This window comes from Passer domesticus, chromosome 7 (assembly GCF_036417665.1).
Source record: "Passer domesticus isolate bPasDom1 chromosome 7, bPasDom1.hap1, whole genome shotgun sequence".
In the NCBI taxonomy this organism is placed as follows: Eukaryota; Metazoa; Chordata; class Aves; order Passeriformes; family Passeridae; genus Passer; species Passer domesticus.
In genome coordinates, this window is record NC_087480.1 from 54,329,367 (window position 1) to 54,354,476 (window position 25,110).

General features: G+C 49.0%; 2 long non-coding RNA genes across 4 annotated transcripts; one reads left to right on the plus strand and one right to left on the minus strand.

Annotated features, from left to right (window-relative positions):
• The first annotated feature begins 1,540 nt into the window (after positions 1–1,540).
• On the plus strand, positions 1,541–23,590 carry LOC135305296 (uncharacterized). The gene is made up of 3 exons (XR_010366507.1): positions 1,541–1,630; positions 15,700–15,827; positions 19,165–23,590. It is a non-coding gene; the product is annotated as an uncharacterized LOC135305296 (long non-coding RNA).
• On the minus strand, positions 20,939–24,916 carry LOC135305295 (uncharacterized). Of its 3 annotated transcripts, XR_010366506.1 has the most exons (4): positions 24,789–24,831; positions 23,285–24,584; positions 22,502–22,626; positions 20,939–21,309 (listed from the first exon to the last, which is right to left on the minus strand). It is a non-coding gene; the product is annotated as an uncharacterized LOC135305295 (long non-coding RNA). The 3 variants fall into 3 exon arrangements; XR_010366504.1 differs by having other exon boundaries at positions 23,285–24,916; XR_010366505.1 differs by lacking the exon at positions 22,502–22,626 and having other exon boundaries at positions 23,285–24,916.
• Positions 24,917–25,110: the final 194 nt, after the last annotated feature.

The following is a 25,110-nucleotide window of genomic DNA, read 5'->3' on the forward strand; positions in this document are numbered from 1 at the left end:
CTATTATTACTTCCAAATTACTCTGATGGAAAAGCATGGACTAGTTTACTCTTCAGGCATGGCTGTGCAGGTGCTGCCTGTGTATCCTTCAGCAATAACAAGGCCATGCTTTCCCAAAAGGACCTCAGGGTGGGGGAATGGGAAGAGATAGAATGGGGTTGGCATCTTGGCTGGTGCAGGGCAGAAATGAGAATTGTGGAGGTGCCAGCAGGGTTAGACTTTGTTTTGACAGCACTTTGTGCTGGGGCATGGCCAGTAATTCTGACTGTGGGGCGTGAGCAGGACTGGTACCAGCAGCCACCCCGGGGTAGGGTCAGCATCCCTGCTGCTCCAGTGACATCTGGGTGTGGTGACACTCCCCAGATAGACAGCAGAGCAGCGCTGCTGGCTGGGGGCTCAGCACTAAGGAGTTTGTAGCCCCTTTGCAGCAGATCTGTTCCTCTCTCTCAGATGTGTTCCCATTTTCTGAGCAGCCTGTATTACAGACCAGAAGATCAATGTACAAAGGGACTCCCAAATTTGACAGAAGAACATTGTACATGTCTGGCAAAAGGAGAAATAGCTTTTGCAAAGAGCAGCTGCTCAAATTTGGCCAAACTGGCTCCTAGCTCACCACAGTTAGCAGGACAAGGTCCCTTAAGAAGGGCAGGCTAATTGAGGTTTAGGATATTTCACTGCATCTCTTCAATTTGTCTCTAAAGTTAGCCCAGGTGTTTAAGTCAGGATGCTAATTCTGCTGTTTTTCCAAAGAACTGAGAGGAGAGGGTTTTTTCCTTGGAAATCCATCAATGCAATTTTTAGACCACCTGCTGATACTGGTAGAGAAGTGCCTCAAGAACAATTTATCATAGTTGTGGGCAGAGCCCAAGAACCAAAACTAGCTTGGATGTCCAGTTGTCCTTGAAGGATGTGATATCTGTCAGCAGTCATGTCCAGCCTGCTAAAGCCCATCTGCACTGCAGAGTAAAAGAGTAGATAATTTTGTTTCAGATGACATGTGCTTTTAAAAGTTAAAAATATCAGTTAATGAAAAGGATAAGGCACAAGTGACATAAGCATCAATAATAATAATTAAAAGTCTTAGCCTTAATTTCGAAAATTAGGGGAAAATGATGCATCTATTAACTGGCACTGTGATAGAGACTGCTCTGGAGAAGGGAGATTTTGGGTCTCTTTGGGAAAGCAGGAGGTTTCTGCTGTCTGAGCAGGCACAGGGTCACCACAGCAGCTAATGAAGGTTGGAGGAGGCGTATGAAGACCCTCAATTAGCTGGTTGTTATTCTTCCATTATGAGCAATTCATTAGCTGCTGCCTTATCCAGGCTGCTGCTCCTGAACTGCGCGGTCCCGCAGCAATGCGAGCTCTGGGGAAGGGGAGATGGGAGCCCCCACAAACAGCGAGGAGATGCCGACAGCGAGAAAGCGAGAAAACGGGTAAGGTCTTTGGCAAACACGCACATGTGAGAGCCCTTAGCACTAAGGCTGATGCGCTGCTAATTGCTCTAATTGGTTCCAGCAGCGAGCCCAGCCCAGCCGGGTGCGGACGGGCGGTCACCGAGCGGGCTGGTGGCGGTGCCAGGATCGCGTGGCACTGCGGGCAGGACATCCCACCCAGCGGGGCGAGGACACAGGTGAGAGCTCTCGCTTGGCTTGTGGCTGCACCCCTTTGCTCAGGGCAAAGCCGCTGGGTGCTTTGGGCTGTCCGAGGGGAAGGTGCTGCGGTGGGTTTGGCCACTTTGGCTGAGTGGAGCATTATTGGAGGCACGGTGGTCACCGGAGCCCAGAACCTCCGGATCCTTTAGGCAAAGGTCCCTTATCAAGCTTAGGTTTTCCCATGCTCCCGGTTCCTTTTCCCCACCAGTAAATGCCCCAAAGCTCCCAAGTTACCGAGGAGTTACTTAGGGGAGGGACTTTGGTGCCCCAAAACCTTCGTGACTGGAAAGCTTGCCAGGCACTCAGGGAGCATGAAATCCGGTTAGAAATCATCTGAAGCTTGGTTTTGTCTTTTTTTTTTTTCCCTTCTTCTTCTTTCTTTGTTTCCTTTTTTTTTTTTTGGTTGGTTTGTTTCTTTCCAGTAACCACAAGGAGTAGGAAAGATGGTTTGCTTTTTTTCCCTCTTTTTAAGTGAACTCAGATTTCTGTATCATCTCTCAGAGCTTTATTTAAAGGGAAAAATCCTACTCAACTTCCTCTGGCTCCAGTATTGAAAGCTTTAAGGAAGCATGGCTAGTTCAAGTTAAAGGGAAAACTTCCCTTGCTGTCTCTGTACTGCAGGCTTTAAATTTAAGTGGAAAAAATGAGTAAAGGATAAGAAGTGAAAGAAATGCTGAGGGTTAAATGAGTTATCACACACCTGTAGCACATCAGTGAGCCTTGCTTGTTGGAGGAGCTGCCCTGGTCTCTCAGCCCTGTGGCAAGATCTCCTGCTCTGCCCTGCCCCAGACCAGCAGCAGGTGTGGTGCTGGGAGGTTGGTCTGTTTTTGGCTGGTTTTGCATCAGAGCCAGCTCTAAGTAATGAGCCAAGTGAGCTGCACGAGTAAACCCTGACCCCTCCTCTGCAGGTGACAGAGGTGACACAGAAGGACCATGACCCACCAGCCCTGTTCTCTGTGTCATGTACAGCTGATGCCATTTTCCCTTTGCTGCTGCAGAATGATGTTTTTATCACCTGAGAGGCATAAGAGAAATGGGAGCAGTTTGTCCCAGTGCTGGAATGTTGCTGTGGGCCTGCTGGCTGGGCTGTGCCTGGCTGCAGTGACAAACCCTCTGCTCCCCAGCAAACTCCTGGCCTTGACCCTTTGTGCTCTCGTCTTGTGATGGTGGCAGCAGAGGAGTGGGTTCTTTGTGTGCCTAAAATTGGGTGTCCTTTAGAACATGGCTGTGTCCAGTGGGTCAGTGCAAGGCAGGAATTCTGCTGCTGCTGGCAGTCAGCCTGCCCCTGCCTCGTGTAGGGCACCAGTGCAGTGCTGGGCTGTGTGCTGTAGGTGTGAAACCCTGTCTGGGGGATGGGTTCACTCATCATCACCATGAGGTGGGCACCCATGGGGACATGGGACCCTGTCTGGGCTCTGCTGTCCCCATCCCCACACACAGACACTGGGCCCCAAAACCTGCTTCTTTAGGGGTGACATTTCTAGGGTCCCACAAGGTCCTGGGGGTGAAGTCACCACCAGCAGAGTTCAAAAGCCTTTCTGGAGGTAAATAAAGGCCTGAGCTCTCCTATTATTTTAAAGAAGCTGCCTCCCACGTGTGACCTTGGGTGTATGTTGATGGGAGCCTGCTGCAAGGGTTTACTCTGAAACCAAATCCCCTCTCCCTCTGCCTTTCTCCCCGAAATGGGAGCTGTCATCATCCTGCCCAATCTTTTAAGTCAGCCTGAATGCTGATTGTCTCTCTTTACTGACAGGAAAGAGTCTGGGATGCTGCAGCTCTGTTTTAAGGTGTGCTGTCACTTGCTCTGTGGCATTTGCCTGGTCTCCTCTGCCTTGTGGCTCCAGTTAAGGTGCATTCCTGATGGAAGGATTGTTTTAGTGAAAGTGGGGCTGATGGGGAGGCTTGCAGACCTGTTGTTGGGGTCACTGTGGTCTCAGAGTGGGCAGCTGTTGGTAGGGAGGGGAGGGATGACAGACACCCAGGGTGGCTGCAGGTCCCCCATGCTCTGTGGGTGAGAGGAACCCTGGGGTCACCCCTCTCCTCATGGGTGAGAGCACGGCTCTGGGCTGGGGGAGGCAGGCAGAAGTTGGGGTTCTGCTGCTCCCTGATAGAAAACACAACCCTGAAACTGCTTGAAATACCCATCATGAGTAACAAATGCACCAGCAGCTGCCAGGAAGCTTTTGGGGATGGACCAGCATTGGGATGTTCTCTGCTGAGGCCTGGCTTGAGAGAATGGGGCTGATTCACTGGGGAGATGGTATACCCCAGGTGAAACATAATCCCTCTGACAGGGATGAAACAAGCTCTCACAGCAGGTACCTTTTCCTGCTGAGTGGAATCTTTTCCCTTTTTGGCCCCAGACCACAGCCCGCTTGGCAGGGCCATCTTTAACCGTGTCAGTCACAGTGCAGTGGAGAAGGGAAGGCAAACAGGAAAAGCACAGTGGAAGGGCAAGCTTGAGTGACCTGTGATGGGGTGGGGACACAAATCACTGGAGCGTGGGTGAAATGAATGGCTCCAGCAGTGAAATTCTCAGTCTTTCAGTGAGCACAAGGAGGGAAAAGCTGTCTGGCTCCAGGAAAATACCTGGTGGCTTGTGTAGGGAAGAGCTCTGGCACCGACCAATGCATGAGGCTGATGAGAAGTGATCTGGTCAGGTCATTCAGAAAATCTGGTTTGCTGGCCTGGGAAGGACATAATCACCTTGGATTGATGTTATCTGGGAGTCTGTGTTGAGGAGGAAACAGTGAAATGGGCAGGCAAGCAGGAGCCTCTGGCTCAAAGCCAAGCCTTGGGATCCCAGGGAGGGGTGATGCTGGTGGGAGAAGGGATTTGAGTCACCTGTGTTGTGGTTGGTAACTTGGTCCTCCCTCCCCCAAAATGAAATTTCATCAAAATTTGTAATTTTAAAGAAAATTTTAGTTTTTATCTGCACGCACACCTTTGAAACTAGAGATTAACATACTGCAGATCCTGGCTGGGAAGGGGTGAGGCTCTGGACATCACTGTGTCCCAAAAGACCCCAAATTGTGGCTCTCAGTAGGAGCTAGGCATCCAGATCCTCATTAGTGGAGCTGAAGTGACTTTCCCAAAGATTCTGGGGCACAAAAGGTAAAAGCCTCCAAATATCCCAGCAAATATTAAAGCATCAAAGCATCTTGTCTCCTCTTTAGCCTGCATTAACAGGCAACAGACTCATGGTTCTTATTAGCACAAAACCTTGTTCATATTGGCTGGTTTAATACTGAAATTGGTGTCTTTCTAACTTAATCACAAAAATGTCTTGGTTTATTATTATTTTCATTGACATTCTTATTTTCAGATGGCAATGTCATGAATAGGAGGGGCCTGGTGAATAAACAGCTATTGCATTTCTTTGTGAAGAGATTGTGTTTTGTTGTACTTGCAAAAATTACTTCTGCTGCCATGTGTTGCCCTTTAAAAGCTAAAGAATAATAAATTAGCAAGAGCAAGCATCTGAGATACAGTGCCCATTTGGAAAGAAAAATCAGGTTTGGTATTGTGTGCATAGTTCAATTTGTTTTACGTTAATTTGATCTTTTTTATTTTGGTGTTTCCTGATTAGTTCCACATGTTTTCCCCTAAGGATTGGACAGTAAAACTGCTTGTCTGAGTCATCAACAAGATAAATAATTGGCAAATTCAAGGTCTCATCTCCTAAATCATTCCACAGTCGCTTGTGGCCCTCCCAGAGCTCGGCTGCTTTGCGCTCGAGTCAGGGGTTCAGTCCCCAGCCTGGGCTTTCACTGGTCCCAGGAGACCAACAAAGCTCTGATGCAGAGCCTCACATCAGCTTGTCTTGGCACATCTGCTGGAAGAACACGGGAGCCGCTGGGATCCTGTGGTCAGGGCTGGTATTTACAGCCAGGGCGGGGGAGCATTCCCAAAATGGGCGCCCTGGAGTGCACACCTGGCAGCTGTGCCACTCCCCTGGGAGCCATGGCCTGTGTGGAGCTGCTCAGCATCTCCTTCTCACTGGGTGTGCTGAGCCCAGGCTCAGCAGGTGCTGCCCTCTGTGATTCAACAGGCTGATCCTGAAATGGGCCATTTCAGCATCCTTATCTTTTCCAGCTGCAGGTACCAGCCCCAGGTCCAGCTGGCCTAGACATAACCCCACTCATGGGTCCTGCAGAGTAGCCATGAGATAGGAAATGAGAACATGAACACAGGCCCTGGGGTCCAGCTGTGTGTGAGCATTGAGAGGTCTGGGATGGACACAGAGCTGCTTCTCCATATGTGGTGGCTGTCTGGTTTCTGAGAGAAGCATGAATCCCTCTACTCAAGAGAGATGCTGGACTTGTGTTCTTCTGTCCCTGTGGGTTTTTTCTGGCTTGGATTATTTTTTTAAGTGGTGCCACTTGTGTCTAGTGGAAATCATATCCAAAGTGTAACCCCACCATGGTTGGAGAAGTTGTACTGCTGTCCTGGGAATGTTAAAGGAGCTGAACTGGAAGGTCCCTTGTCTGGATATGTTGTTTTTGTTGGTTTATTTTGGGGGAGGGAGTATGATTGCGTTTTAAAATGAAAGAAAGTGCCAAAAGCAGAATGAGAGACAGCTCAGTGGTGATCTCTGAGCTTAAGGAAAAACAGTGTAAATCTGGAACAGGCCCACAGTCTCAGAGTGGGCTCCAGGCTTCTTAGCAGCAGAGTCACAGTTTCTGCTGAACTGGAAAAATAAAGCAGCCTGAATGCCTCTCGTGAGAGGTCCTGGCCCCCTGGCTGGAGTCAGGCGTGTTTGGAGCAAATCTGATGCTTTGAAAGGGAAGCCACAGAGCCCCAAGGAGAGCACGGGGGATGCTGGGCATGGGGGATGCAGAGCCCTGCCCTCCTTTGGACGGTGTTGAGGAGTTAAAGGAAGCGAAGCTGAAGGAGAATGAGTGGATTGTGCTTTTCTGGAAAAAAAGGTCACCTTAACACACTGCAATGTGTGATGGTGACACCTGTGAGAGCTAAATTGGCTCACTGAGTTAAAGCTGTGCACGTGTGTGTATGTGTCCCCATCAGGACTTCAGCTACCTTGGCTTTTGTGATGGCAGTTTTGGACATCCAGAGCCCACTGAGGCCCTCCTCTGGCAGGTGCCTGGCTCAGATGCTGGGTGCAGGCACCTGCTTGACTGGGGCTGTGACCCAGACCTTGTGGTGGTGCTAAGCAGGAGCCAGAGCATTGTCCTCTGTAATGCTTACATTTTCCTAATTAAAACAATGATGAGAAACTCAGTGGGCACCTTCCTGCAGGGACTAACCTCTTGTCTGTGGTGGTCTCCTTTGGCCCTCTCCTTGCTTCCCCTGTTTTTCCAGGAAGCAAATAGGTTGTGCAGCTGAGAGCTTTATTTTTGTAGGTCTTGCTTCCTGTGTTTTTTTTTTTTTTTTTTTTTTTTTAATTATCAAGATTTTTCTGCTTAGGAAATAGTTTCCTAAGAGAGCACACTCTGTGTCCATGTAGAGCATGTACCATGGGGTGTCAGCATGGGGCTGGGGAGCTTCACCCCAGTTCTGGAGTTGTCTGGGTGCTCCCAAGAGCTCATCAGCCACTCTGTGCCAGGGGAAAGGAGCTGAGCCAGCCCCTTTCACGGATATTTCCCATGCAAATGATGAACTACCCTGGCAAGACAACTTGGAGACAGCCACCAAGTCTCCTTTTCTTCCCTAATCATTGTCTTACACTCAGTATAAGCTTTCTTCCTTCTCCCCGCCCTCTTAGCATTTGAATTTGGGTCTAGGTCTAGCTTCTCAAGAAAACAGCTGTCCTCTCTATCAGCTGCTTAGACTCCTCTAATCCTCCTATTCCAGCTCAGGAAAAAATGGGTTGGTTCATATTCTTCTAGAGTGTCCCTCCATGTACAGGGAATATTTGGCGGTGCAGAAGAGTAAAAAAGCAGCAGAGGACTGGAACAAGCAATTTGGCAGTCAGTGCAACTGGCTGTCTTGAATTACGTGTTAAAGTTTTGCCAGTTGTCAGTGTGTTGAGCATTTTGTATCATTAAAAGATTTTAGGAGTCCCAATGCAGATTTTCTATGTTTTGCTGTCTGAGATTTCTGTGGTTTTTCTCTTGTAGAAAGAAAACTTGCCCAGCAATTTGCTGCACACATTTATGCCCTTCTTTTTTTAATGTACAGTGGAAACAAGCATCTGAAATCATTCTTCTCCTTCTGACAGCAACATCTGTAAAACCTTAATGCTGGAAGGAGGCAGGAACCAAGAGATTTATAACCCCCTGCTGAAATATTGGAACGACCTTATTTCCCAGCAATTAGCTTTGCTCAAAACATTTTTGTTTCCTATTAGAAGCAATCTACTAACATTTACATTGATGTGTTTAATAGTTGTTGGCCATCTCTGAATTCAAGCAGGCAAGGCAGGAGGAGAGGGGAGGAATATGCTTTGTAAACCCTGAGAGTGTTTGTGTTGCATTGTATGTTGTCTGTGTTGATAGTGGTGAAAACATCCATCGTGCTCTGCTCCAGAATGGGAATGACATTGCTTGGGAAAAGGAAGGGAGCTGGTGTTGGCCCAAAGCTTCTCTTCCACTGGAACATATCAGGACCAGCTCCAGCAATTGCTGGAGAGTGGATCTTGATTCAGCTGCAACCCCTGAAGAGTGGAGAGGTGAGGAAGGAGCAGCACCTACTCCTTGCAAGATGGTGTAGGAATGAGTAAGGTCAAATGGTGAGGAGTTGGGTTAAGGAAGGGGTGAATGAATGGATCATTCCCCTTCTTCAGTGGATGCATTGATCTCCAGCAGAAACAGCAGCTCCTGAGGCCTCTCTGAGGCCATCTGCAAGAAGCAGATTTTTGACTAGGTAGCTGAGTTTGGGTTTGTTTGGGGTTTTTTCTGTGTTTTTTTTTTAAGGAGGTTGAGAGCATGATGTAATAGGATGAGACTGAGAATCAGATGTTTTAGTCTGAGTTGCAACATGAGGAAAGCCTCGTGTCTGGATGCATTGATAGCCTGGGTTGGAAGTGGTGGTGAATACTGTGGCAGTATTGTTTTGTAGGATCAGGGCAAAGAAATGCCTATTTTCTCCTTGGCTTTGAGATCAGGAAGATTAATGTGTATCTAGATGAGGTCCCGAGTGGATCTGAAAAAGATGAATTGTTTAATTGTTGAAAAACACAATTTTGGGGATGTTGAAACAAAGTTGAACTTGAAATATTGGGGATGTTTAAGGACAGTGTCTTGTGTCTTTGTTTTGAAATTAACATGCCTTGAAAATGGAAAGAACATAAAAATTACTATTTTGGAATATTGTTAACTGAATGTGAGATGTCCCTCTGAGGGGCAGCATGGAAGAGAAGATTCTTGGGGAGATGCTGTAGCCCTGCAGGTGATGGATGATCACCCTTGGCATTCCACAGGCTTTTGTTGTCTTTGCTTTCTGGAGGTTTCCTTCACCATGAAATATCATTTTAGGAGTTTGCTCCAGGATGGGCAGCAGATGGTGTCAACTCAGTTTTTCTGAAGTCATAGATGATTCACACAGTTTGGCTGAAAATGAGCTTTTCCTGGCCCAGTTGCTCTTCCAGCTATGCCCCAGTTCCCCATCCCTCAGGCTGTGTGACTCTAAGTGTTTTATAAGGCCAAGAGTTTAGCTGGATACCCAAATGGTCTGGGTTAAAAACTAATCCCTTTTGGGGGTGTGACAGTGGGCTGCAGCCTGGAGCTGCAGGCGTTTGGGATGGTAACTTCTCAGCCTGGCTCTGCTTTGGGAGCCAAGGCTTTGCAGAGTTGTGCATGAATATTCCATCCTGCAGACAATCTCTCTCCAAAAATCACCCCGATGGCCAATCCTCGTCATGGATGTGTTGACATAAATACTTACTAGCACAACTAGAGGGGAAGAGGGTCTTCTGACAGCCTTGGGGAGCAAAGATGTGTGCCCCAAAGAGGCAGCCTGCCCCCTCTACCACCCTTGGGACACTGGTTGGGTGCTCAGTGGAGTTTGGGGTGCCTCTGCTGCATCTGGCTGCGTGGGGGTGAGGATTGATATCTCTCTCTGTGGTATCACCTCCAAGTCCACCTGGTTCCTTGGTCTTCATGGATGGCTGGAGCATGAAAGTGCAAGCTGAGGACTGAGACATCAAACCTCCACTGCTGTGAGGGGACACCATGGGCTGAGGTGAACCCACCTCTGCTGCTCTTTGCCACAGCCTGCTGCAGAGGGAGGGTGCTGCTGTCAGTCATCAGCCTGTCTCGCTCCAGGCATTCCTGGAACAAGTCTCTTCAGGTCTGCCTCTTTGTGCACAGTCTGGTAATTCCTCCTGCGAGGAGTTTATTTGTCTTTGCTTTTTCTTTCTGAGAGGCTGGATCAACCCCCTGCTACCCATCCTCCCCTCCTAAAACACAGCCTGAAAAATTATCCTCCTCTTCAGCTGCAGAGTCCCTGGCACTTGCCCTGGGCTGCCGTGGACAATCCCTGCCCAGCTCCCTGCAGCAGCAGGAAAACTTATTTAAGCAAGAGCATGAGCAATACTGTGGCTGAACACCCCAGGGGAGAAGGGAGGCTGTTCAGGAATCCTGTTGGTTCCCCCAGCAAGGGATAAACTGGCCATGGACCAACTTATGCTTTAAGCATCAGAAGGTGAAGGACTGAAGCAAATTAGTGTAGGATCTGGTGAGAGGCAAAAACTCAAATGAGTTTTGTGGCAGAGGTTGATGCTTTTTCTGAATGGGTCAAGTTGCCTTAAGAGCCTCTCCAATGTATCTTTCCCTGAGGAATTATTTCCCTAATATCTACCCAACACAAATTACTTGTCCTCTTTAACAGTGCTGTGGGTAGGGGAGCACCAGGGAGGCTTTTTTCCCTCATTACCAGGTCTGTGTCCCCAGACTGTGAGTGTTGTACCTGTGCTGTGCTGCTGGGGCCACAAGGGCAGTGGGAGGACCAAGCCAAGCTGGGATTGGACTCTGGCAGCTTGTTTGGCTTGGATCTTGTTCCCAGAGCTTCATCTGGTCACAGGGGATGCGCAGCTGGGGGAAGGATGCAAACTGCTCCCCACTCTTAAATAGCTGGAGGTGTTTGGGGAAGGTGATGTGTTCATCTCACAGGTGGCACCAAGGACTCATCCCATGCAGAACTGTTCTGCTTGCAGCTGGCCTGGGAGCAGCTTCCATATGTTCCCCCTTGACATGGAAGGTGCCCTGCCTTTCTCCTCATCTGCTGGACAAAGAGGCTTTTCAGCAGTGGAGATGCCTTAATTCAACAGGGTATTTTAACTGAAGGATGTTTCTCTGTGCTTTGGGTGCTTCTTTGTGCCAGAAACTGTCACAATGTGTGGGAAAGTCCCCTTTCCCTTTTCCTGAAGGACAGGTTTCTTTTCACCTCCCAGCTGCAGGCAGGCTCAGCACACAGATTTATTTAGGGCCAGGGATGTGTGTGTGCTTATGTTTATTTTATTTTTTTTTTTGAAAGTACAATGTTGTGGCGGCTGACAGCTAATCCCAAATTTGGGATACCTGACATAGTAATGAGAAAACAAACCTTCCTGCACTTAAAATGAGTGACAGGCCAGGTTTGGCCCCAGCAACCTTCAGAACTGGTTTGACCTTGCAACCAGATCTGCTGGGCTGACTGACAGCTTTTTACAGCCGCATTAGGGCTGGGCTGACCTTGTTTATCTGGGGATTCACCTGGGAGACAGCAGACATGTCCAGGGATATTAAGTCTCAAGCTGAAAATGTTTGCTCAGGTATTAGGGGGAGAGTTAATTCAGACTGAATACCTCCTATGTGGCACCAGCCACTGCTCTGAGGGGCACTGTGCCCCCGGCTGATGACAGCTGGTTGAGGCTTTCTCTGGAAAGTGGAATCTCCTTTGAGTGGAGCAATGCAGAGCCCTTCAACTCGCTCTGAATTTCCTTTCACCTGCAATATTTTCGGGGTTTTGGTAAAATAGAGCCCAGGTGAAGGTGCAGGTTGATTTTCCTGCAAAGGGGTCTTGGAGCTGGCACCACAAATACATTGGACCACGTGGGCTCACTTTTGTTTTATAAAATATGACACGTGTGAGCTGGCATCTGTCCCAGCTGTGGTTGGGATCCCCTTTACCTGGTGCCTACCAGCTCCTCCTTCCCATGCAGGGGGTGTATTTCCCCTGCTGCAGTGCCTCAGGAAAAGGCTGAGGACAGCAGTTCTTCATCGTTGCTTGAGCAGACCAGAAGGAGAGGACCAAGCTCTGGAGCTGCCCTCCTCCTGCACCCCAAGGATGGGCAGAAGAGGAGCACCCTGTAGGTGCTGCTCTGCCCTGTCTGCCCCTATCTACACATTCGGGAGCATCCAAGGGATGCTGCCTGCAGCCTGATCCATGCTGGTGTCACCTGGGGAACTCAGCCATCCCAGCAGAAAGATCCCATCTGGTGTGTGACTGGTTGCAGCCTTTGATTTCCAGCAGCACACATGTGCTCTGGGCAGGTGGTACAGCCCTCCTGCAGTGACTCCAGGTGCAGGCAAGAGGATTCTGGGTGCAGGGACATCTTGGGATTTAATTTTTTTAAAGTTATTTCTCTGGGCTTGCAGGCAACTAACAGCCCCGAATGTGTGAATGAGTGCCTGGGTGGTCCTGCTGTGTCCCACCCCTCAGGAGCACGGAGCTGTGCTGTTCCCTGGGGTCAGGCAGGCACCTCCACGGCTGAGATTCTCCAGGCTCCCTCTTCTGCTTTTTATGATGAATCACAACCAATCCCTCCTTTTCAGATTCCTCTGGCAAGTTTCTTTTCCTCCTGCCATAATAACTTTCAAGAGTGAAGGTTTCATGTGCTGGCACCCCACACGAGGGGGTCTGGTCTCTGCTGGATGGGGTTGGGCTCATGGCAGAGAGTGGCTTGGGGGAAATCTGGAGCTGGTAACAACACAGATGTCCATGGTGTGACATCCCTTGCAGATGGAACCCTTCCCTGGTGTTGAAGATTTTATTTAGTTATATCCTTCCCATTTTACCTGTTTGTATTCCCTGCTATCACCTCCTGCATTTTTTCTGCTCAGGTTTCACCTCAGCCCTCTCTCTCCCCTCCCACATGCTTGTTTGGGATTGTTGGGGTAATTGTTTGCTCACTGTATTGCATATTTCCACCTTGGCATTGGATTTTTGGTCCCAGCCAAGGTAAGAAGGTAAAATGCATGTCTAGTGTGAGAGAAGACAACCTTGTCAGGATTCCCCATAAGCAGCAGAAACTGAAATCTTCAGGGAGGAAGGCTTAAAGCAGATTCCTCTGCAGTTTGTGGAGGCAAGGGATGCTTTTCTTTGCCTGCCACAGTTTGACAAAAATTTTGAGACCAGATAGGACAATGAAAAATCCCTCATTATAGGCTTGACTTTATCCAGATATCACATGTTGTGCTCAAGTGTAAAGCCAGCTGCTGCTCCAAGGGACAGCCAGCCACGGAGCCTCCTGTCTGTGCTCCACCCCAGAGCTGTGCCCCTTTCCTCTGCACTGCTGCTGTCCAACCCAGGGCCCCAGGTCCCCTTGGAGCCTCTCCTGAGGGCCCCAAGGTCCCCAGGAGAGAAGGGAGGAAGGCACAGATGAAAAGCTGTCAAGGAGGAGTAGGACATTGTGGTGCATCCCACAACGGGAGAAAGAGCAAGAAGCTCACCGGGTTATGCAAGTGCCCCAAATCCAGAATATTTATTTATTTATTTTCCTGACCCACCTTCCTTGGTCTCCCCCTGCATCAAGTTCTGGCAGGTCTCTAAAGACAGAGAGTTCACATGAGGAGGAAATGACCTTTGTATTAACCTGGGAAGGAGGTCCGTACCAGCTGGTGTTCCTACATGCTGCTCCTGGGAACTGGTGGGGAAGCATCAGCTGAAAGTGCCCTCTGGATGTGTGGATCCTCAACACAGCACGGGCACTGCTGCTGGTCCCTCCTGAATCATTCCACCCTCAGTAATGAGCCCAGCAAAGAGGGGAAGCATTGCAGCAGTTTGGCCTGGAGGGCTGGAAATGTGGCTGCTGCAGCGTGGAGCCTCCCTGTGCTGGGGGAGGCTGGGATCCTGCTGCTGAGCTATTTATTTAAGAAAAAAAATATTATCATTTCAGGCGTTGGCAGCATGGGGTGTATCAGCCATTGTATCAAAGATGTGGTTTTAATGCACTTTCCTCCGCTTAAATGCTATTTGCCTTCTCCTTCAGGCAATTGAATTTAAGAAAACTCCGGTTGCCCAGGTTTTGTTGAACAAATTGGTCCCTGCACACACAATTCCCAGGAGGAGCCAGCTCTGCAGAAACTCTGGGAGCTGTCACTTCAGTGCATGGCTGGGATGGGCTGAACGGATTACCCAGCTCTGCACAGTCTGCTCTTTTATCTGTCTCAAAGCAATGGGAAGCCAGGAATAACCCCTCGGGGTTCCTCTGAGCCCGGCGTTTCTGGAGCCCGGGGTCAGATGACTGTTATTGTAGCTAAAGGTGTTTAACCCCAATTGATTTTGACAAGCCCTATTAGCGAATCCCACAATTACCTATTGGGTTTGGAGAGGAACCTTGTCGATTTAAGGCTGGATGCTCTAACCTGAGTGCTGCTGACAGGATGCCGTAGGTAGCAAAGCTGTTTCTGCAGGAATCGATGGAAAAACTCCCTGTCAATCTTTGGGGCCAAATTCTGGCCCTTCAGGGATACCAGTCACCCCTAAAAGTCAACGGGTTGGAATGAGATGTATGAAGCCTCCTACTCTGCAAAGTACAGAGCATCCCTGGGTTAGGCTTAAATAAACCTTGTTGGTAGCACAGCTGCCCACATCCCTGCCCTGGGGAGCCCTGCAGACACCATGGGACCTGGTGTAAAGCGTAGGAGAGCCTCTGGGAGGCTCCCAGAACAGGCTGAGGGCTGTTTCTGCTCCCCTTCCAGACTGAGCTGTCCCCCAGCTCGGTCCCAGCTTGTGGAGAAGGGAGCTGAGGGTGTCTGGTGCCTGTGGCTGCATGAGGAGGAGACCGCTCAGCATCTTTGCATGCTCAGAGCCAATGTTTATCCCATGGGATTGAGCTCAGAGCCCCAAAGCCCTGCAGGCTGGAGCTGCTGCTGGGCAGGCAGAGAAACTGCCTGGAGACTTGTGTCTGTGAGAAATATCAAGTGATGAGTTCCCCGAGGCTCATATCCCAAAGACGCCTGAGATCATTTGGATGTGAATGGGAGTTACGTGCCTGAGTAACCTCAGAGGATCTGGGCTTAACAGCATTGCTGATTTTTTATTTTTTTTTAATAGTGCAGCAACTGGGGGAATAAAAGCATGATCTAAAAAAAGGAAATCATTGCATTAGCCCAATATCTTAACGAAGCTCTGCCGCTCTGCGGGGCAGGTGTAGGTGTGTGTAGGCGGCAGGCAGCACCCTGCTCATCACACCCCGGGCACACAAATGTGACCGTCACTCGTGAGAGTGCAGTTTAGCCCAGAAAATGCTTTCGGGCAGCAGAACAAGCAGCCTCTTGGAAGCCCTGCAATTTTCACACTTGCTTTTGCTGCTTGGGGAGAGGAGTGTCCCTCTCAGGGAGAACAAAGAGGGATCGAGCGCCTGGAGACTGCCGCGAGCTCTCCGGGAGGTTCTGTAACAAACACCTTGTAAAACGCAAATATTTGAATAGCCACGTTCACGGCTAATGTGCCAAGTCGAGGAACAACTGTTTATGCTTTTTGCTGGCTGTTTGAAACTTAAAGGGTGAACGTAAGGATTTTCCAGAGACAAAAGCATTGAATACACTATTTACATACTCATCCTGCAGTTAGTGAACAAGATTATGAGCCATTTATTTAACAAAGAAACCCTAGTTAATCAGCAGTCTATTTATTGTTTCTTCATAATTTGGCAGTAATTCATAGCTATGTCTTGTTTTTCATTATGGGCACAATTGCACTAAGTGTGCTTGCTCCCCATGTACCATCTCTGAATTTTATTTTCCCTTTGAAAATTGCTCATATTCTTAAAATAAAGGGTCATATTTAAGTGGAAAATATTTATTTCAGATGACTGCTTTCAAAAGAACCAGTTCCTTGCCCTGTTTTGGGTTATTAAATTATATTCTTTGTTTTATTGCAGGCTCTTTTAGCTCAGCTTCCAGAAATCTGGGCAACAGAGGAGGTGGCTGTAGGTGCTGGAAAGCACTTGGGGTCAGCTTTGGTCATGGATGTCCTGTGTAACTGGGTCAAGTCACTGAATGCCTAAAGGTAAAGAGGACTTTCATGCTTATTTTAGGGCTATTATTAGTTGTTTGGCAATGTGCCTCTGGTCTCTCTGCCTACCTGCGGGGTGTGAAGGAAGGCTGAAGCTGCTCTGCTCCTCCCAGCCTCGCCAGCCTGCTCTGCACTCTGGTGGGGTCCAAGCCTGACTGCAGGGACTCCGGACTGGAGTTTGGCTTTCACCACAGGAGATCCCATGCCCCAGCCTGCTTGGCTGGCATTGTGGTTTTCACCAGGTGCTGTTATCCCTGCTCAGGCACAGAAGTCATTCCTCCTTCTCCAGGTGCTTGTCTGACCTCGGGACTCCTGGTTTCCAGTTGTGTGAGGAGAATGGGGCTCGTTGCCTGCCCCCCAGGCCAGGCAGGGAGCTGAGGCAGCAGCATGGCCAGGGAGCCATTCCTGGGGTGCTCAGTGCCAGCACGAATCAGGCCATAGTGACCTGCAAAGCCTTGTCCTCAGTATCCGCTCCTCCCACCCACTGCAATATTCAGGGCAATGATGATATCAGTGTGAACTCTTGGTGACGGCTGGGACAAAAACAAATTACTTTCCCACTAGGAAAAGGTCATCTGTGAAATTTCATGGACAGTTCCCTCCACTTGTTAAACACCCTCTTCACTTGGCTTTTTTTTCTTTTTTAAAAATTTTATTATTATTAATTTTTTTGTGTGTGTAATTGCGTGTCAGACCAAGTGCACTCAGAATGTGAGCAGGGTCTGATACAAGGAGGGTGAAATGAGATAATCCATGTTTTCATCATCCATAGGCCTCTCTTTTCACGGGCCGTGGGCCGTACTTTATTAGGCTGAGCAGCTCTGGGCCTGCAAGAAAGAGGAGCCCTTTCTCATCCCGATGAGAATAGTGCAGTGAATGGATTCCAAGTGTTTACTCAGCATTTGTCTCGTGGTTTATCAAAGGAATGAGGAGGAGGTGCCGACAGACCTTTTGTCCTGCTGATGTGTTATGACAATGTTCCATGAATATGCAGAATGGCAGAAGGGATTAGAGCCAGTACAATTCCCCTCCGGCGCTTTTTTTTTCTTTTTCTGCCTTTTTTTTTTTTTTTTTTTGCCTGGGATGTTCAGGGGTTTAAGAGTGACCTGCTCACAGTCAGGGCACTAAACATCAGATTTTCCTGCAGATAGGGGTGTAAAAATCCCACACTTGTCCAAAGCTGTTAGCATCTGACTTGAAGGTTGGGCTGTCTTAGTCACTCGCTGCTCTTTATGAAATTTCAGCTGGCAGGAACTGCCTGGCTGAAAGCTTTGTGTTTTGGGAGACATGGAGATATTGGGGCATAATTAAAACTTGAGTCAATCAGTGACACGTGAAGCCCAGGGCCAGTGGGGATGTGACTGCTGCCCTCTGCTCTGCTGCTGTCAGTGCAGGCTGGCAGGGGCACCTTGCTGTGCTTTCCTGCTGCTTCCCAGAGTCCTGGCCCAGGAGTTTGGGTGAGATTCAATCAACAGTGGCACCTTCATGGGCTGTTTTAGATGGGCAGGTTAATGAGATAACCCTTGTACACACCTCTGAGGTGGTGAACATCATCTCTGTTCTCAGTGTGGGGTACAGGGGAAGGGTGGAGCAGATGTGCTGTTCCACAGGTGTAAATCCAGCCTTTGGTGTTACTGACTCCTCATTTTGCAGTAACTGAGCCACAGCCAGCAGCTATCTGCTGGTAGAGTGGTTTTTTAGGTGCAGTTATGCAAAGATGTCCCATAGAAATGACTCTCCATTGGCTTCCTACATCCCAAGACTTTTTTCTGCCCTGCTGCTTAAATGGTCTGGGGGGGGAGTTCCCCAGATACATAAGGGGAATGATGACTTTGTGTCCATGTTGGGCGTTATCCCAGGAGGAAGGGTGCTGGACATGCTCAGCACTGGTCTGATTCTTCTCTCGTTGAAGCCAACAGACCAAAGCACTGCTGAGAGCTGTTAAATCCACCTGACATCTCCCCTAGCCCAGCCACAAGGTTGAAACTAACCTGTTCCACCCTTGCCACATATGTGTAAACTGGTTGTGTTGGCCCTTCTGGTGCCCTTCTGGTCCTGTCTTTCTGTTTGGGATTTTGGTTGCTCTTGGAGTATTGGAAGACATTTGGTGTGACTCAGAAGAGAGGTGGGACGTAGTCTGCTCTCTCTCACTGAGCCCATGGGAATCACCCTGCCTGTGATGACATCTGCTCTGGGGACATCCTGTGAAGGCCACTGGGGAGAAGTTGCTGTTGCACCCTCCTGTGCAGGGATATTTGAGCAGTGATGCTCTGGAGGTGGCCAAGGACACCGGGCTGCTCTGTTCCTGTCCCCTTGGAATGTGTGCTGTGCAGAGCTGAGGTCTGGATCCTGCACAGAGCATCCCATGGCAGGCTTTACCTCTGGCTGCTGTTGCCACTGTTTTTCCCTGGAATGGGTAAGAATGGGGGAGTTTCTTCACAAGCATCAACCTGAACAAGGCCTGTGAGACCCTCTGGGGCATCAGGTTTCTGTTTGCAGAATGAGGCATTTGCTGAGCAGGGGGCTGGCAGGTTTGTAATTTGAGTGTGTGTTGGGGAAAAAGGGAAGAGGCAGAGCCTCCTTACAAGTCCTGGCACTGGCTGTGCAGAGGTACCTGCTGCTGCTGTGGCATGTTTGCTCTCCTTGCTGCAGTCCCTCTCCACCCACTAGGGAAAACAAGCAATAATTAACAAGCAATAATTAGGTTCATGGATTTTGATGCGGTGATCCCAATCCTGGCTCTTGGCTGGTGGCCCCATGACAGCAGCTGGCAGTGGCTCCTGCTGGTGGCTCTGATTTGCTCCCTGGGGAGGTTCTCTTTTGGTCTGTGAGGAAAAAGTGACTTCCTATCTCTAGAGGCCAAGGACCATTGTCCAGCCAGCACTGACATCCCCTCTCTGGGGTCTGCTCAGCACTGGGGAGTGTCCATGATTCACCTCATGATGGGTGACCTAAGCTACCTCAAGTTCAGCTCCTAGGCCAGCCAAATTCTGGAGACTGGATTAAAATAAAAGAGATCATTTTACCCCATCTGCCAGCTCTTGCCACTGTCAGCAACAGACGATCTTCCTTTGGCCTCTGGGGATGTGCACAAAACACCACAGTTTTCATGTTATCCTTTGCAATCTGGACTCTTCCGTTGTGTAAGGAGTAAAGAAACCAAAACAATTGAATGGGGGCAAATGCTTTCCACTCTGAGAAATTTGTGATGAAAACACAAGGGTTGGCAGCCCTGGGAAGAAGGCCAGCCTTGGTCAAACAGGACATTTACAGCACAGACACCCCACTGCTGAAGCTGCCTTCTGTTCTCTGCTCATCTTTTATCCTCTAGGGCTATGTTGACGGCTGAAAGCTGCACCTGAGTCCCTTTTCCTTAGGGCTGGGCTCAGCAGTGGAAGAACAAGCCCATAGCAGACACCCGCCTCTGGATTTTGTGGGGCTACAAGGCCAAAGCCATTAGGATGTGTTTGCAACACCTAATTCTGTGGTGGAAGCTGCTGAACCCTCTGGTGGGATCTGCCATGCTGATGGCACCCCATAACTCCTTCATCCTGGAGGAGAAGTACATATCTCAAAGAGCTCTGTGTTGCTGTGCTGCTCATCTGGGACTGGCAGTTCTTTTGACTTCCACTCCACCCAAATGTGTTTGGGGCTTTTAGGACTCCTTTTGTCTCTGATGATTTTTTGTTTTTCTTTAGTAACTTTATGGCATGATGTAAGTGCCCAGTTCTTGTTGGCTTGGATGGAAGCTGGATTTCTAACTTTTACCAACCTCTCCCAGACTCTTTATGCTGGAAAAATGATGACGAGATTCTGTATTTTTTCTCTTTTGACCCAGTCCCAGATTTGGCCCAGGTTTCCTCTGTCTCCCTCTTACTCAGTTTCCCTCCCTGCCCCTTTTTAATATTTTAGGTCTACAAAGATTTGCCATGCCTGCTGAGGAAAACACAAGGCAAGAAAATTTGTGCCGAGTTTGTACGTTCACCCGGTCCCACCAGCTTATGGGGGTGCCCTGTCCCTCCTGCTGAGTGTTCCCCCTGCACAACCAGCAGGGGCTTCCAGAGGTGCCTGGCTGGGCTGGAGGGGTTAGGGAGGCTTTGTTTCAAAAGCATTTTCAAGTGGTGAGAAGAAAAACAACCTGCAGGTCGGACTGCAGGCAGATCAGGCTGAAGGTGCAAGACAGGAGGGAAATTTTTCATGACAGAGGTGTGCTCCTGGCCCGAGGGGAGGGAAGAGGCTATTATGGTTGGAGTCACTGAAATCACTGCTGGCAGGAGCATTAAACAGAGGAAAAAGAGAGCAGATAGCGAGCTAGCAAAGTGGGATTTTAACCATCTGTGCAGGCTTGCAGCTAAGTGGTCTGGTAGTTATAAGGGAGTAGCAAATATTCTTTACTGACCCCATGCATGACCCACACTTTGCTCTTCTCAGTGTCTTGAAGCCAGCAGGCAGGACAGCTGAGAAGCAGGGAGAGGGAGCAGCTCAGCCTGCCCCTTGTGCATGGTCTTCTCTTAGGCTTGGGTTCTGGCCATGAGGCATGGATCTGGGGCAGAAATTTAAGGAGTATTTTGTTCCAGGAAGAGGGAAAATTAAATATTTATTCATCCCAAATATAGAGGCTTGTCTTGTGCAAAAAAAAAAAACCAAAAAAAAAAAAAACCCCAAAGTTTATAGAAGCAAAATGGCCAAAATTCCATACCAAAATTTGTCCCCGAAGTCCCTTGTAATCTTTTCTGTTTTCTTTCAAATTTAAACAAAAATGTGCTTCTGTTAGGAACATTATTTTTGATAAACAGACAACAAAAAAGAAGATTCCCCCCCCCCCCCCGCCCCATGCCCTTTTTTTCTATAGAAATAAAAGTAAACTTAAAAATATTACAGCAGAATGATCTTGGGGAAGAAAATCTGAACTGGTTGTAGTGGGGGAAAAAACCCAATACTTGCCCAAAAAGGTGAAGAATAGTTCAAGAGTTTCTTTATCTAGAATTTTTCCCCACTGTTCCACAGTTTTTTTACATGCTTTTACCTATACTTTTTGTGAATAAATTATTTTGTCTGGACCTTACTGTGCAGTTGCCTTACAAATACATAAGTGACTCAAAGAGTTAGTTCTCAGGAAGAATTTATTTGCTTTGGTTATCAGTTTCCTGCATCTTGAAGAAGTGGAATAGCTCAGGAAGGGTGTTTATTTCGTGGCTCCTTTGACGCCAGCTGTTGCCTGGTGTCCTGGGCTGGTTTTTGTGTGGCTGCTGGTCCTGAGCAGCATGGTGGCCCCACTCCTGGACGTGTGCTGTGGTCACAAGCCACACAGTGGATCCTCCAGGTCTGCTGTTTGCTCTCTTCCATCAGATGTTCCTCCCCTGAGAGTGGCACCCCTTGAGGGAAGTGTCCCAGGAGATGATTTCTCACACACTCCCAAGCCATCATGACTCCATGGAAATGTGCTGAGCTCTTATGTGGCTCTCCTTGGTGCTGCCTAGAAAAAGGACAAGAGGCAATGAGCAGAAAATGATGCACAGGGAATTCCACCTGAGAATGAGGGAGAACTTTTTTACTGTGTGAGTGACTGGGCACCAGAACAGGCTGCCCAGACAGGGTGTGGATTCTCCCTCACTGGAGATATTCAAGAACTGTCTGGATGCAATCCTGTGCTCTGGGGTGCTCCTGCTTGGGCAGGGAGCTGGGACCAGCTGACCACAGTGGTCCCTTCCAGCCTGACCCGTTCCACGATTCTGTGGGCAATGGGATTCACCTGCTGGTGGCAAAGCCTTCCCACTGCACTGAGCACCTCTGGGGGGAGGCTGTCTCAAGACTTTTTTGAGGGTCTCCATCTGGGAATTTGGAGCATGGTTGGATTCAGACATGGACACACAGAGGGTGGAAGTGGACTCGAGTGTTATGTTAGGGCAGTGCTGCTCCTCCAGCTTTCAGCCAAGGAAGTCCCTGAACTTTTGGTTGTTGTTAAATGATGGGGTAATTCAGGGCCATCCTAAGGGCACCATCAGCAGGTTTTGTGTCATTGAAGCATCCACCAGGGAGCACTGCTGGCTCTGAGGCTGGAGGGTGCCTTGGATTGTTCACTGTGGAATTTCTAGGGAGAAAAAGCAGAGCAGTCCTTGCTATCAGGGCTCCCACTCCCTCTTTTTCCCTGCACATCCCAGGGGGACTGAGAAACAGATGACTGTTTCACAGGTATTAGAGATGATCCAAATGCAACTGTGCCCAGTGCAGATATCCAGGTAACAGTTTTATTCAGGACAGGACAAAGCCACTGGTCTCTCAGCATGGCTACGTTAAAGATCGTAAAACTTTCACCTAGGTACTCCCATACTGCCTGTGGTTTAGCAGAAGATTGTTTTGTTTTGGGGGAAAACTGCACATTTTTCTAACCCATGTGATTGCCAAGTGTAGCTTGGACATGTGGCCTGGGTACCACAGGTGCAATTCCTACCTGGCTGCATGGGGGGCTTAAAACAGAATCTGGGTGCACAGCCCCATTGTTCTGCAGTGAAGCCAGATCACCTGTGCTATAAAGTGATTTGTGTGTACACCATTTCTGGAGGAGGCTGCAGCTCCAGTGCAAAACAGTTCAGGAGCTGGAGGTTGAAATCTCTCTGTGTACTCAGGATGAACTGATGCAGAAGGCAGGAGATGCTGGCAAAACTTACGTAGTAAATGATTTATTTCCTTCTCATCACCTCATTTTAAAGAGAGGTCCGGATCACGTTTGTTTGGTAGCCACTTTCATTATTGTCTTCCACTTTTTAATAATCTGTCTGGGCCAAAGAGCACCCTGAGTGAGAAAGCATATGTGGGGATGAGAGTCTGTGTGTTCTGGCCTTCCTTATTCCACAGTAAAACACAGCTTCCTGCCTGTGTGCTCCTGTCCACCTCTGTCCTGCTGTTTTATCCGTCTGTCAAAGCTATTTTGACATCTGGGTCTTAACAAACTGATGTTGAGAGCTGTTTGAATGGTCCCATCAGCTTTAAAGTAACTGCTCACCAGCTGAAGTCTGAGCCAGCCCACAGCCCCAGACGGGGCCAGGGCTTCTCCCTCTGTGTGTAAAATGGCATGACAGCAGGGACTGTAAACACTTAAAGCAGTTGGGTCTTCATAGCCCATTGTCCAGATGAGATGTCCCTTCCTTTCCTAGACGAGATCTCAGGTGCAGGGAACTCCAGATCCAGCCATACTGGTGGGTTTTCTTTTTCAACTCATTTTCAGTTGTTAAGAACAAAAACAAAACAAAAACAAACAAAAAATCCCCACAAAAACTAACAAAAAGCCCCTCAAACAAACAAGTGGGAGATAGTGAGTGATAAATAAGGGCTATTTGATATGATTGAGAAAAGCTGTTCCTCTTTTGCACTCCATAACCCGTTTCCCTCCCAAACTCATTCTTGCCTGACCAGAATACATTAACATCCTTGCATCAACATGAAAATCTCACCAGCTAATGTTGACAATGCTGAAAGTTTCCATCTTCCGTTGGTGGGTAATTTTCTTTGTGCAGTCTGGAGTGATCTTTAGTGACTCCCTTCTTTGATATCTGCCCTCTCCAGCGAGTGGAAATGTCAGATCCTCTGGCTGAAATTAACCACCTCCATTCAGATACTTGCTTAATTTAAATGTGCACCTCAGGAGAAGTATGAATTTTCCATTCTTTTTCCCTTGGCTCTCATAAGGTGAATGAATGGTCCCGGCCATGCCTTTCATTTGCTTTCCTCCCTGAAGATCTGTGTCTGGAGAAATGCACCCTTCACCCTTTTTCACCTGCTCTCTGTCCTCCAGCCAGCACCAATATTCCTGTTATCCTCATTTGGCAGAGTGGAAACTGAGTAAATTAGCTGAAACAGCACCGGTCTGTGTCAGATCAGAACTGGACTCACGATTCCCTGCCTGAGCCTTGGAGAGTGGAAGAAGAGCCACAAACATCTGCAGGAAAAATAAAGCACAAACAAAACCACACGCAGGCACAAGAAGGGGAATGAACCATGGTGGGAGATAACCTGGACAGTGAATTAAAAACCACTAGCAAACACTCTTCTCCAAAAGGCTGGATGGCTTTTTAGTTCAAAAAAGGAAGGTAGGAGAATGATAGGACCCAGTCAAGCTCACCTGCTTGCCTCTGAGGAACAAAACTTTCACTGTGCTCTGCTCTTGTGAATACTTTCATGCAAGTTGCTAAGTTAAAGACTTCGTTTTACTCCAGCAGGATGTATGAAGGGATCTGCCACTGCATTCATGGTACTTTTCCATCTGTGTCCCCAGGACATGGACACATGGCTCTGCCTAAGGCTGGGAGCTGTTATAAAAGTTCCCCTGGCTTCTCCAGTCCACCCTTAAGCAGTGGCTTCCTTCCCTGCTCTGGGCCAGGGGCTCCTTGGGCAGGCATTTGGCTTGGAGGTGACTCTCAGGAGCAATGGGTGAGCACAGTGTGGAAGCTCACAGGTTTTTGGTGCTGCTCAAGCAGCCCCTCAGCCCTGGTAGCGGCATACACTGAGGATGAGAGGCTGCAGTTCTGCCCAGCCAACTCGCCCTGGAGAACTGAAGAGGTTTTCCTGAAACCCAGTAGGTTCCAGAATTCCAGTAGGGAATTCTGAAACTGGTGTCTTCCTTCGGCTTCATACTGTCTGCAGTGATAAAGAAACCTGTATTTTCCCTGTCCATCTCCAAAGTGCCATCCTTGTCCTGCGTCCTTCGCCCACACTCTGGGCAGCCCTGAGCTCTGCAGACCATTTCCCTTTCTCCTGGAGAAAAGAAAAAACCCTTTTCCCAGGATTTTCTTACCTAGGCGGTCTCACCAAGATGCAAAGTAACCAAACCGACGGGCTTGGTTTCGGACACAGCCCCTGGCTCTTGCCGGCGCTGAGTTGGAGCCACTTCTGAGCGCTTTTCACGGGGGAAAAAGACAACGAAATCCAAGCGCAGGAGGGGTTGCGAAGGGAGGTTACCTGCTCCACTGCTGGGGGCTGGCAGCAGCACCCAAGTCGCCCCGGGCCGGCCGTCGGGACTCGTTTGGTTTGGTTTTTCTCCTGGGAGGAAGCAGCAGGTCCGAGCACAGCGGAGCGCCGCGGAGAAGGGCCGGGACCCCCGGGGGAGGGACCTCTGGGGGCATGGCTATGGAAGGAACCCCAGGAGAGGCTGGGGGATTTAGTGCTGGGAGTCGGGACCCCTCCCCGGGGGCCTCCTCCTCCCGCCGGGGGCGAGGGGCCGGGCGGGCCGGCACCGCACGCCCCTCGGGGGGGGCGACCGCCCTATATATTGCCAAGCGGC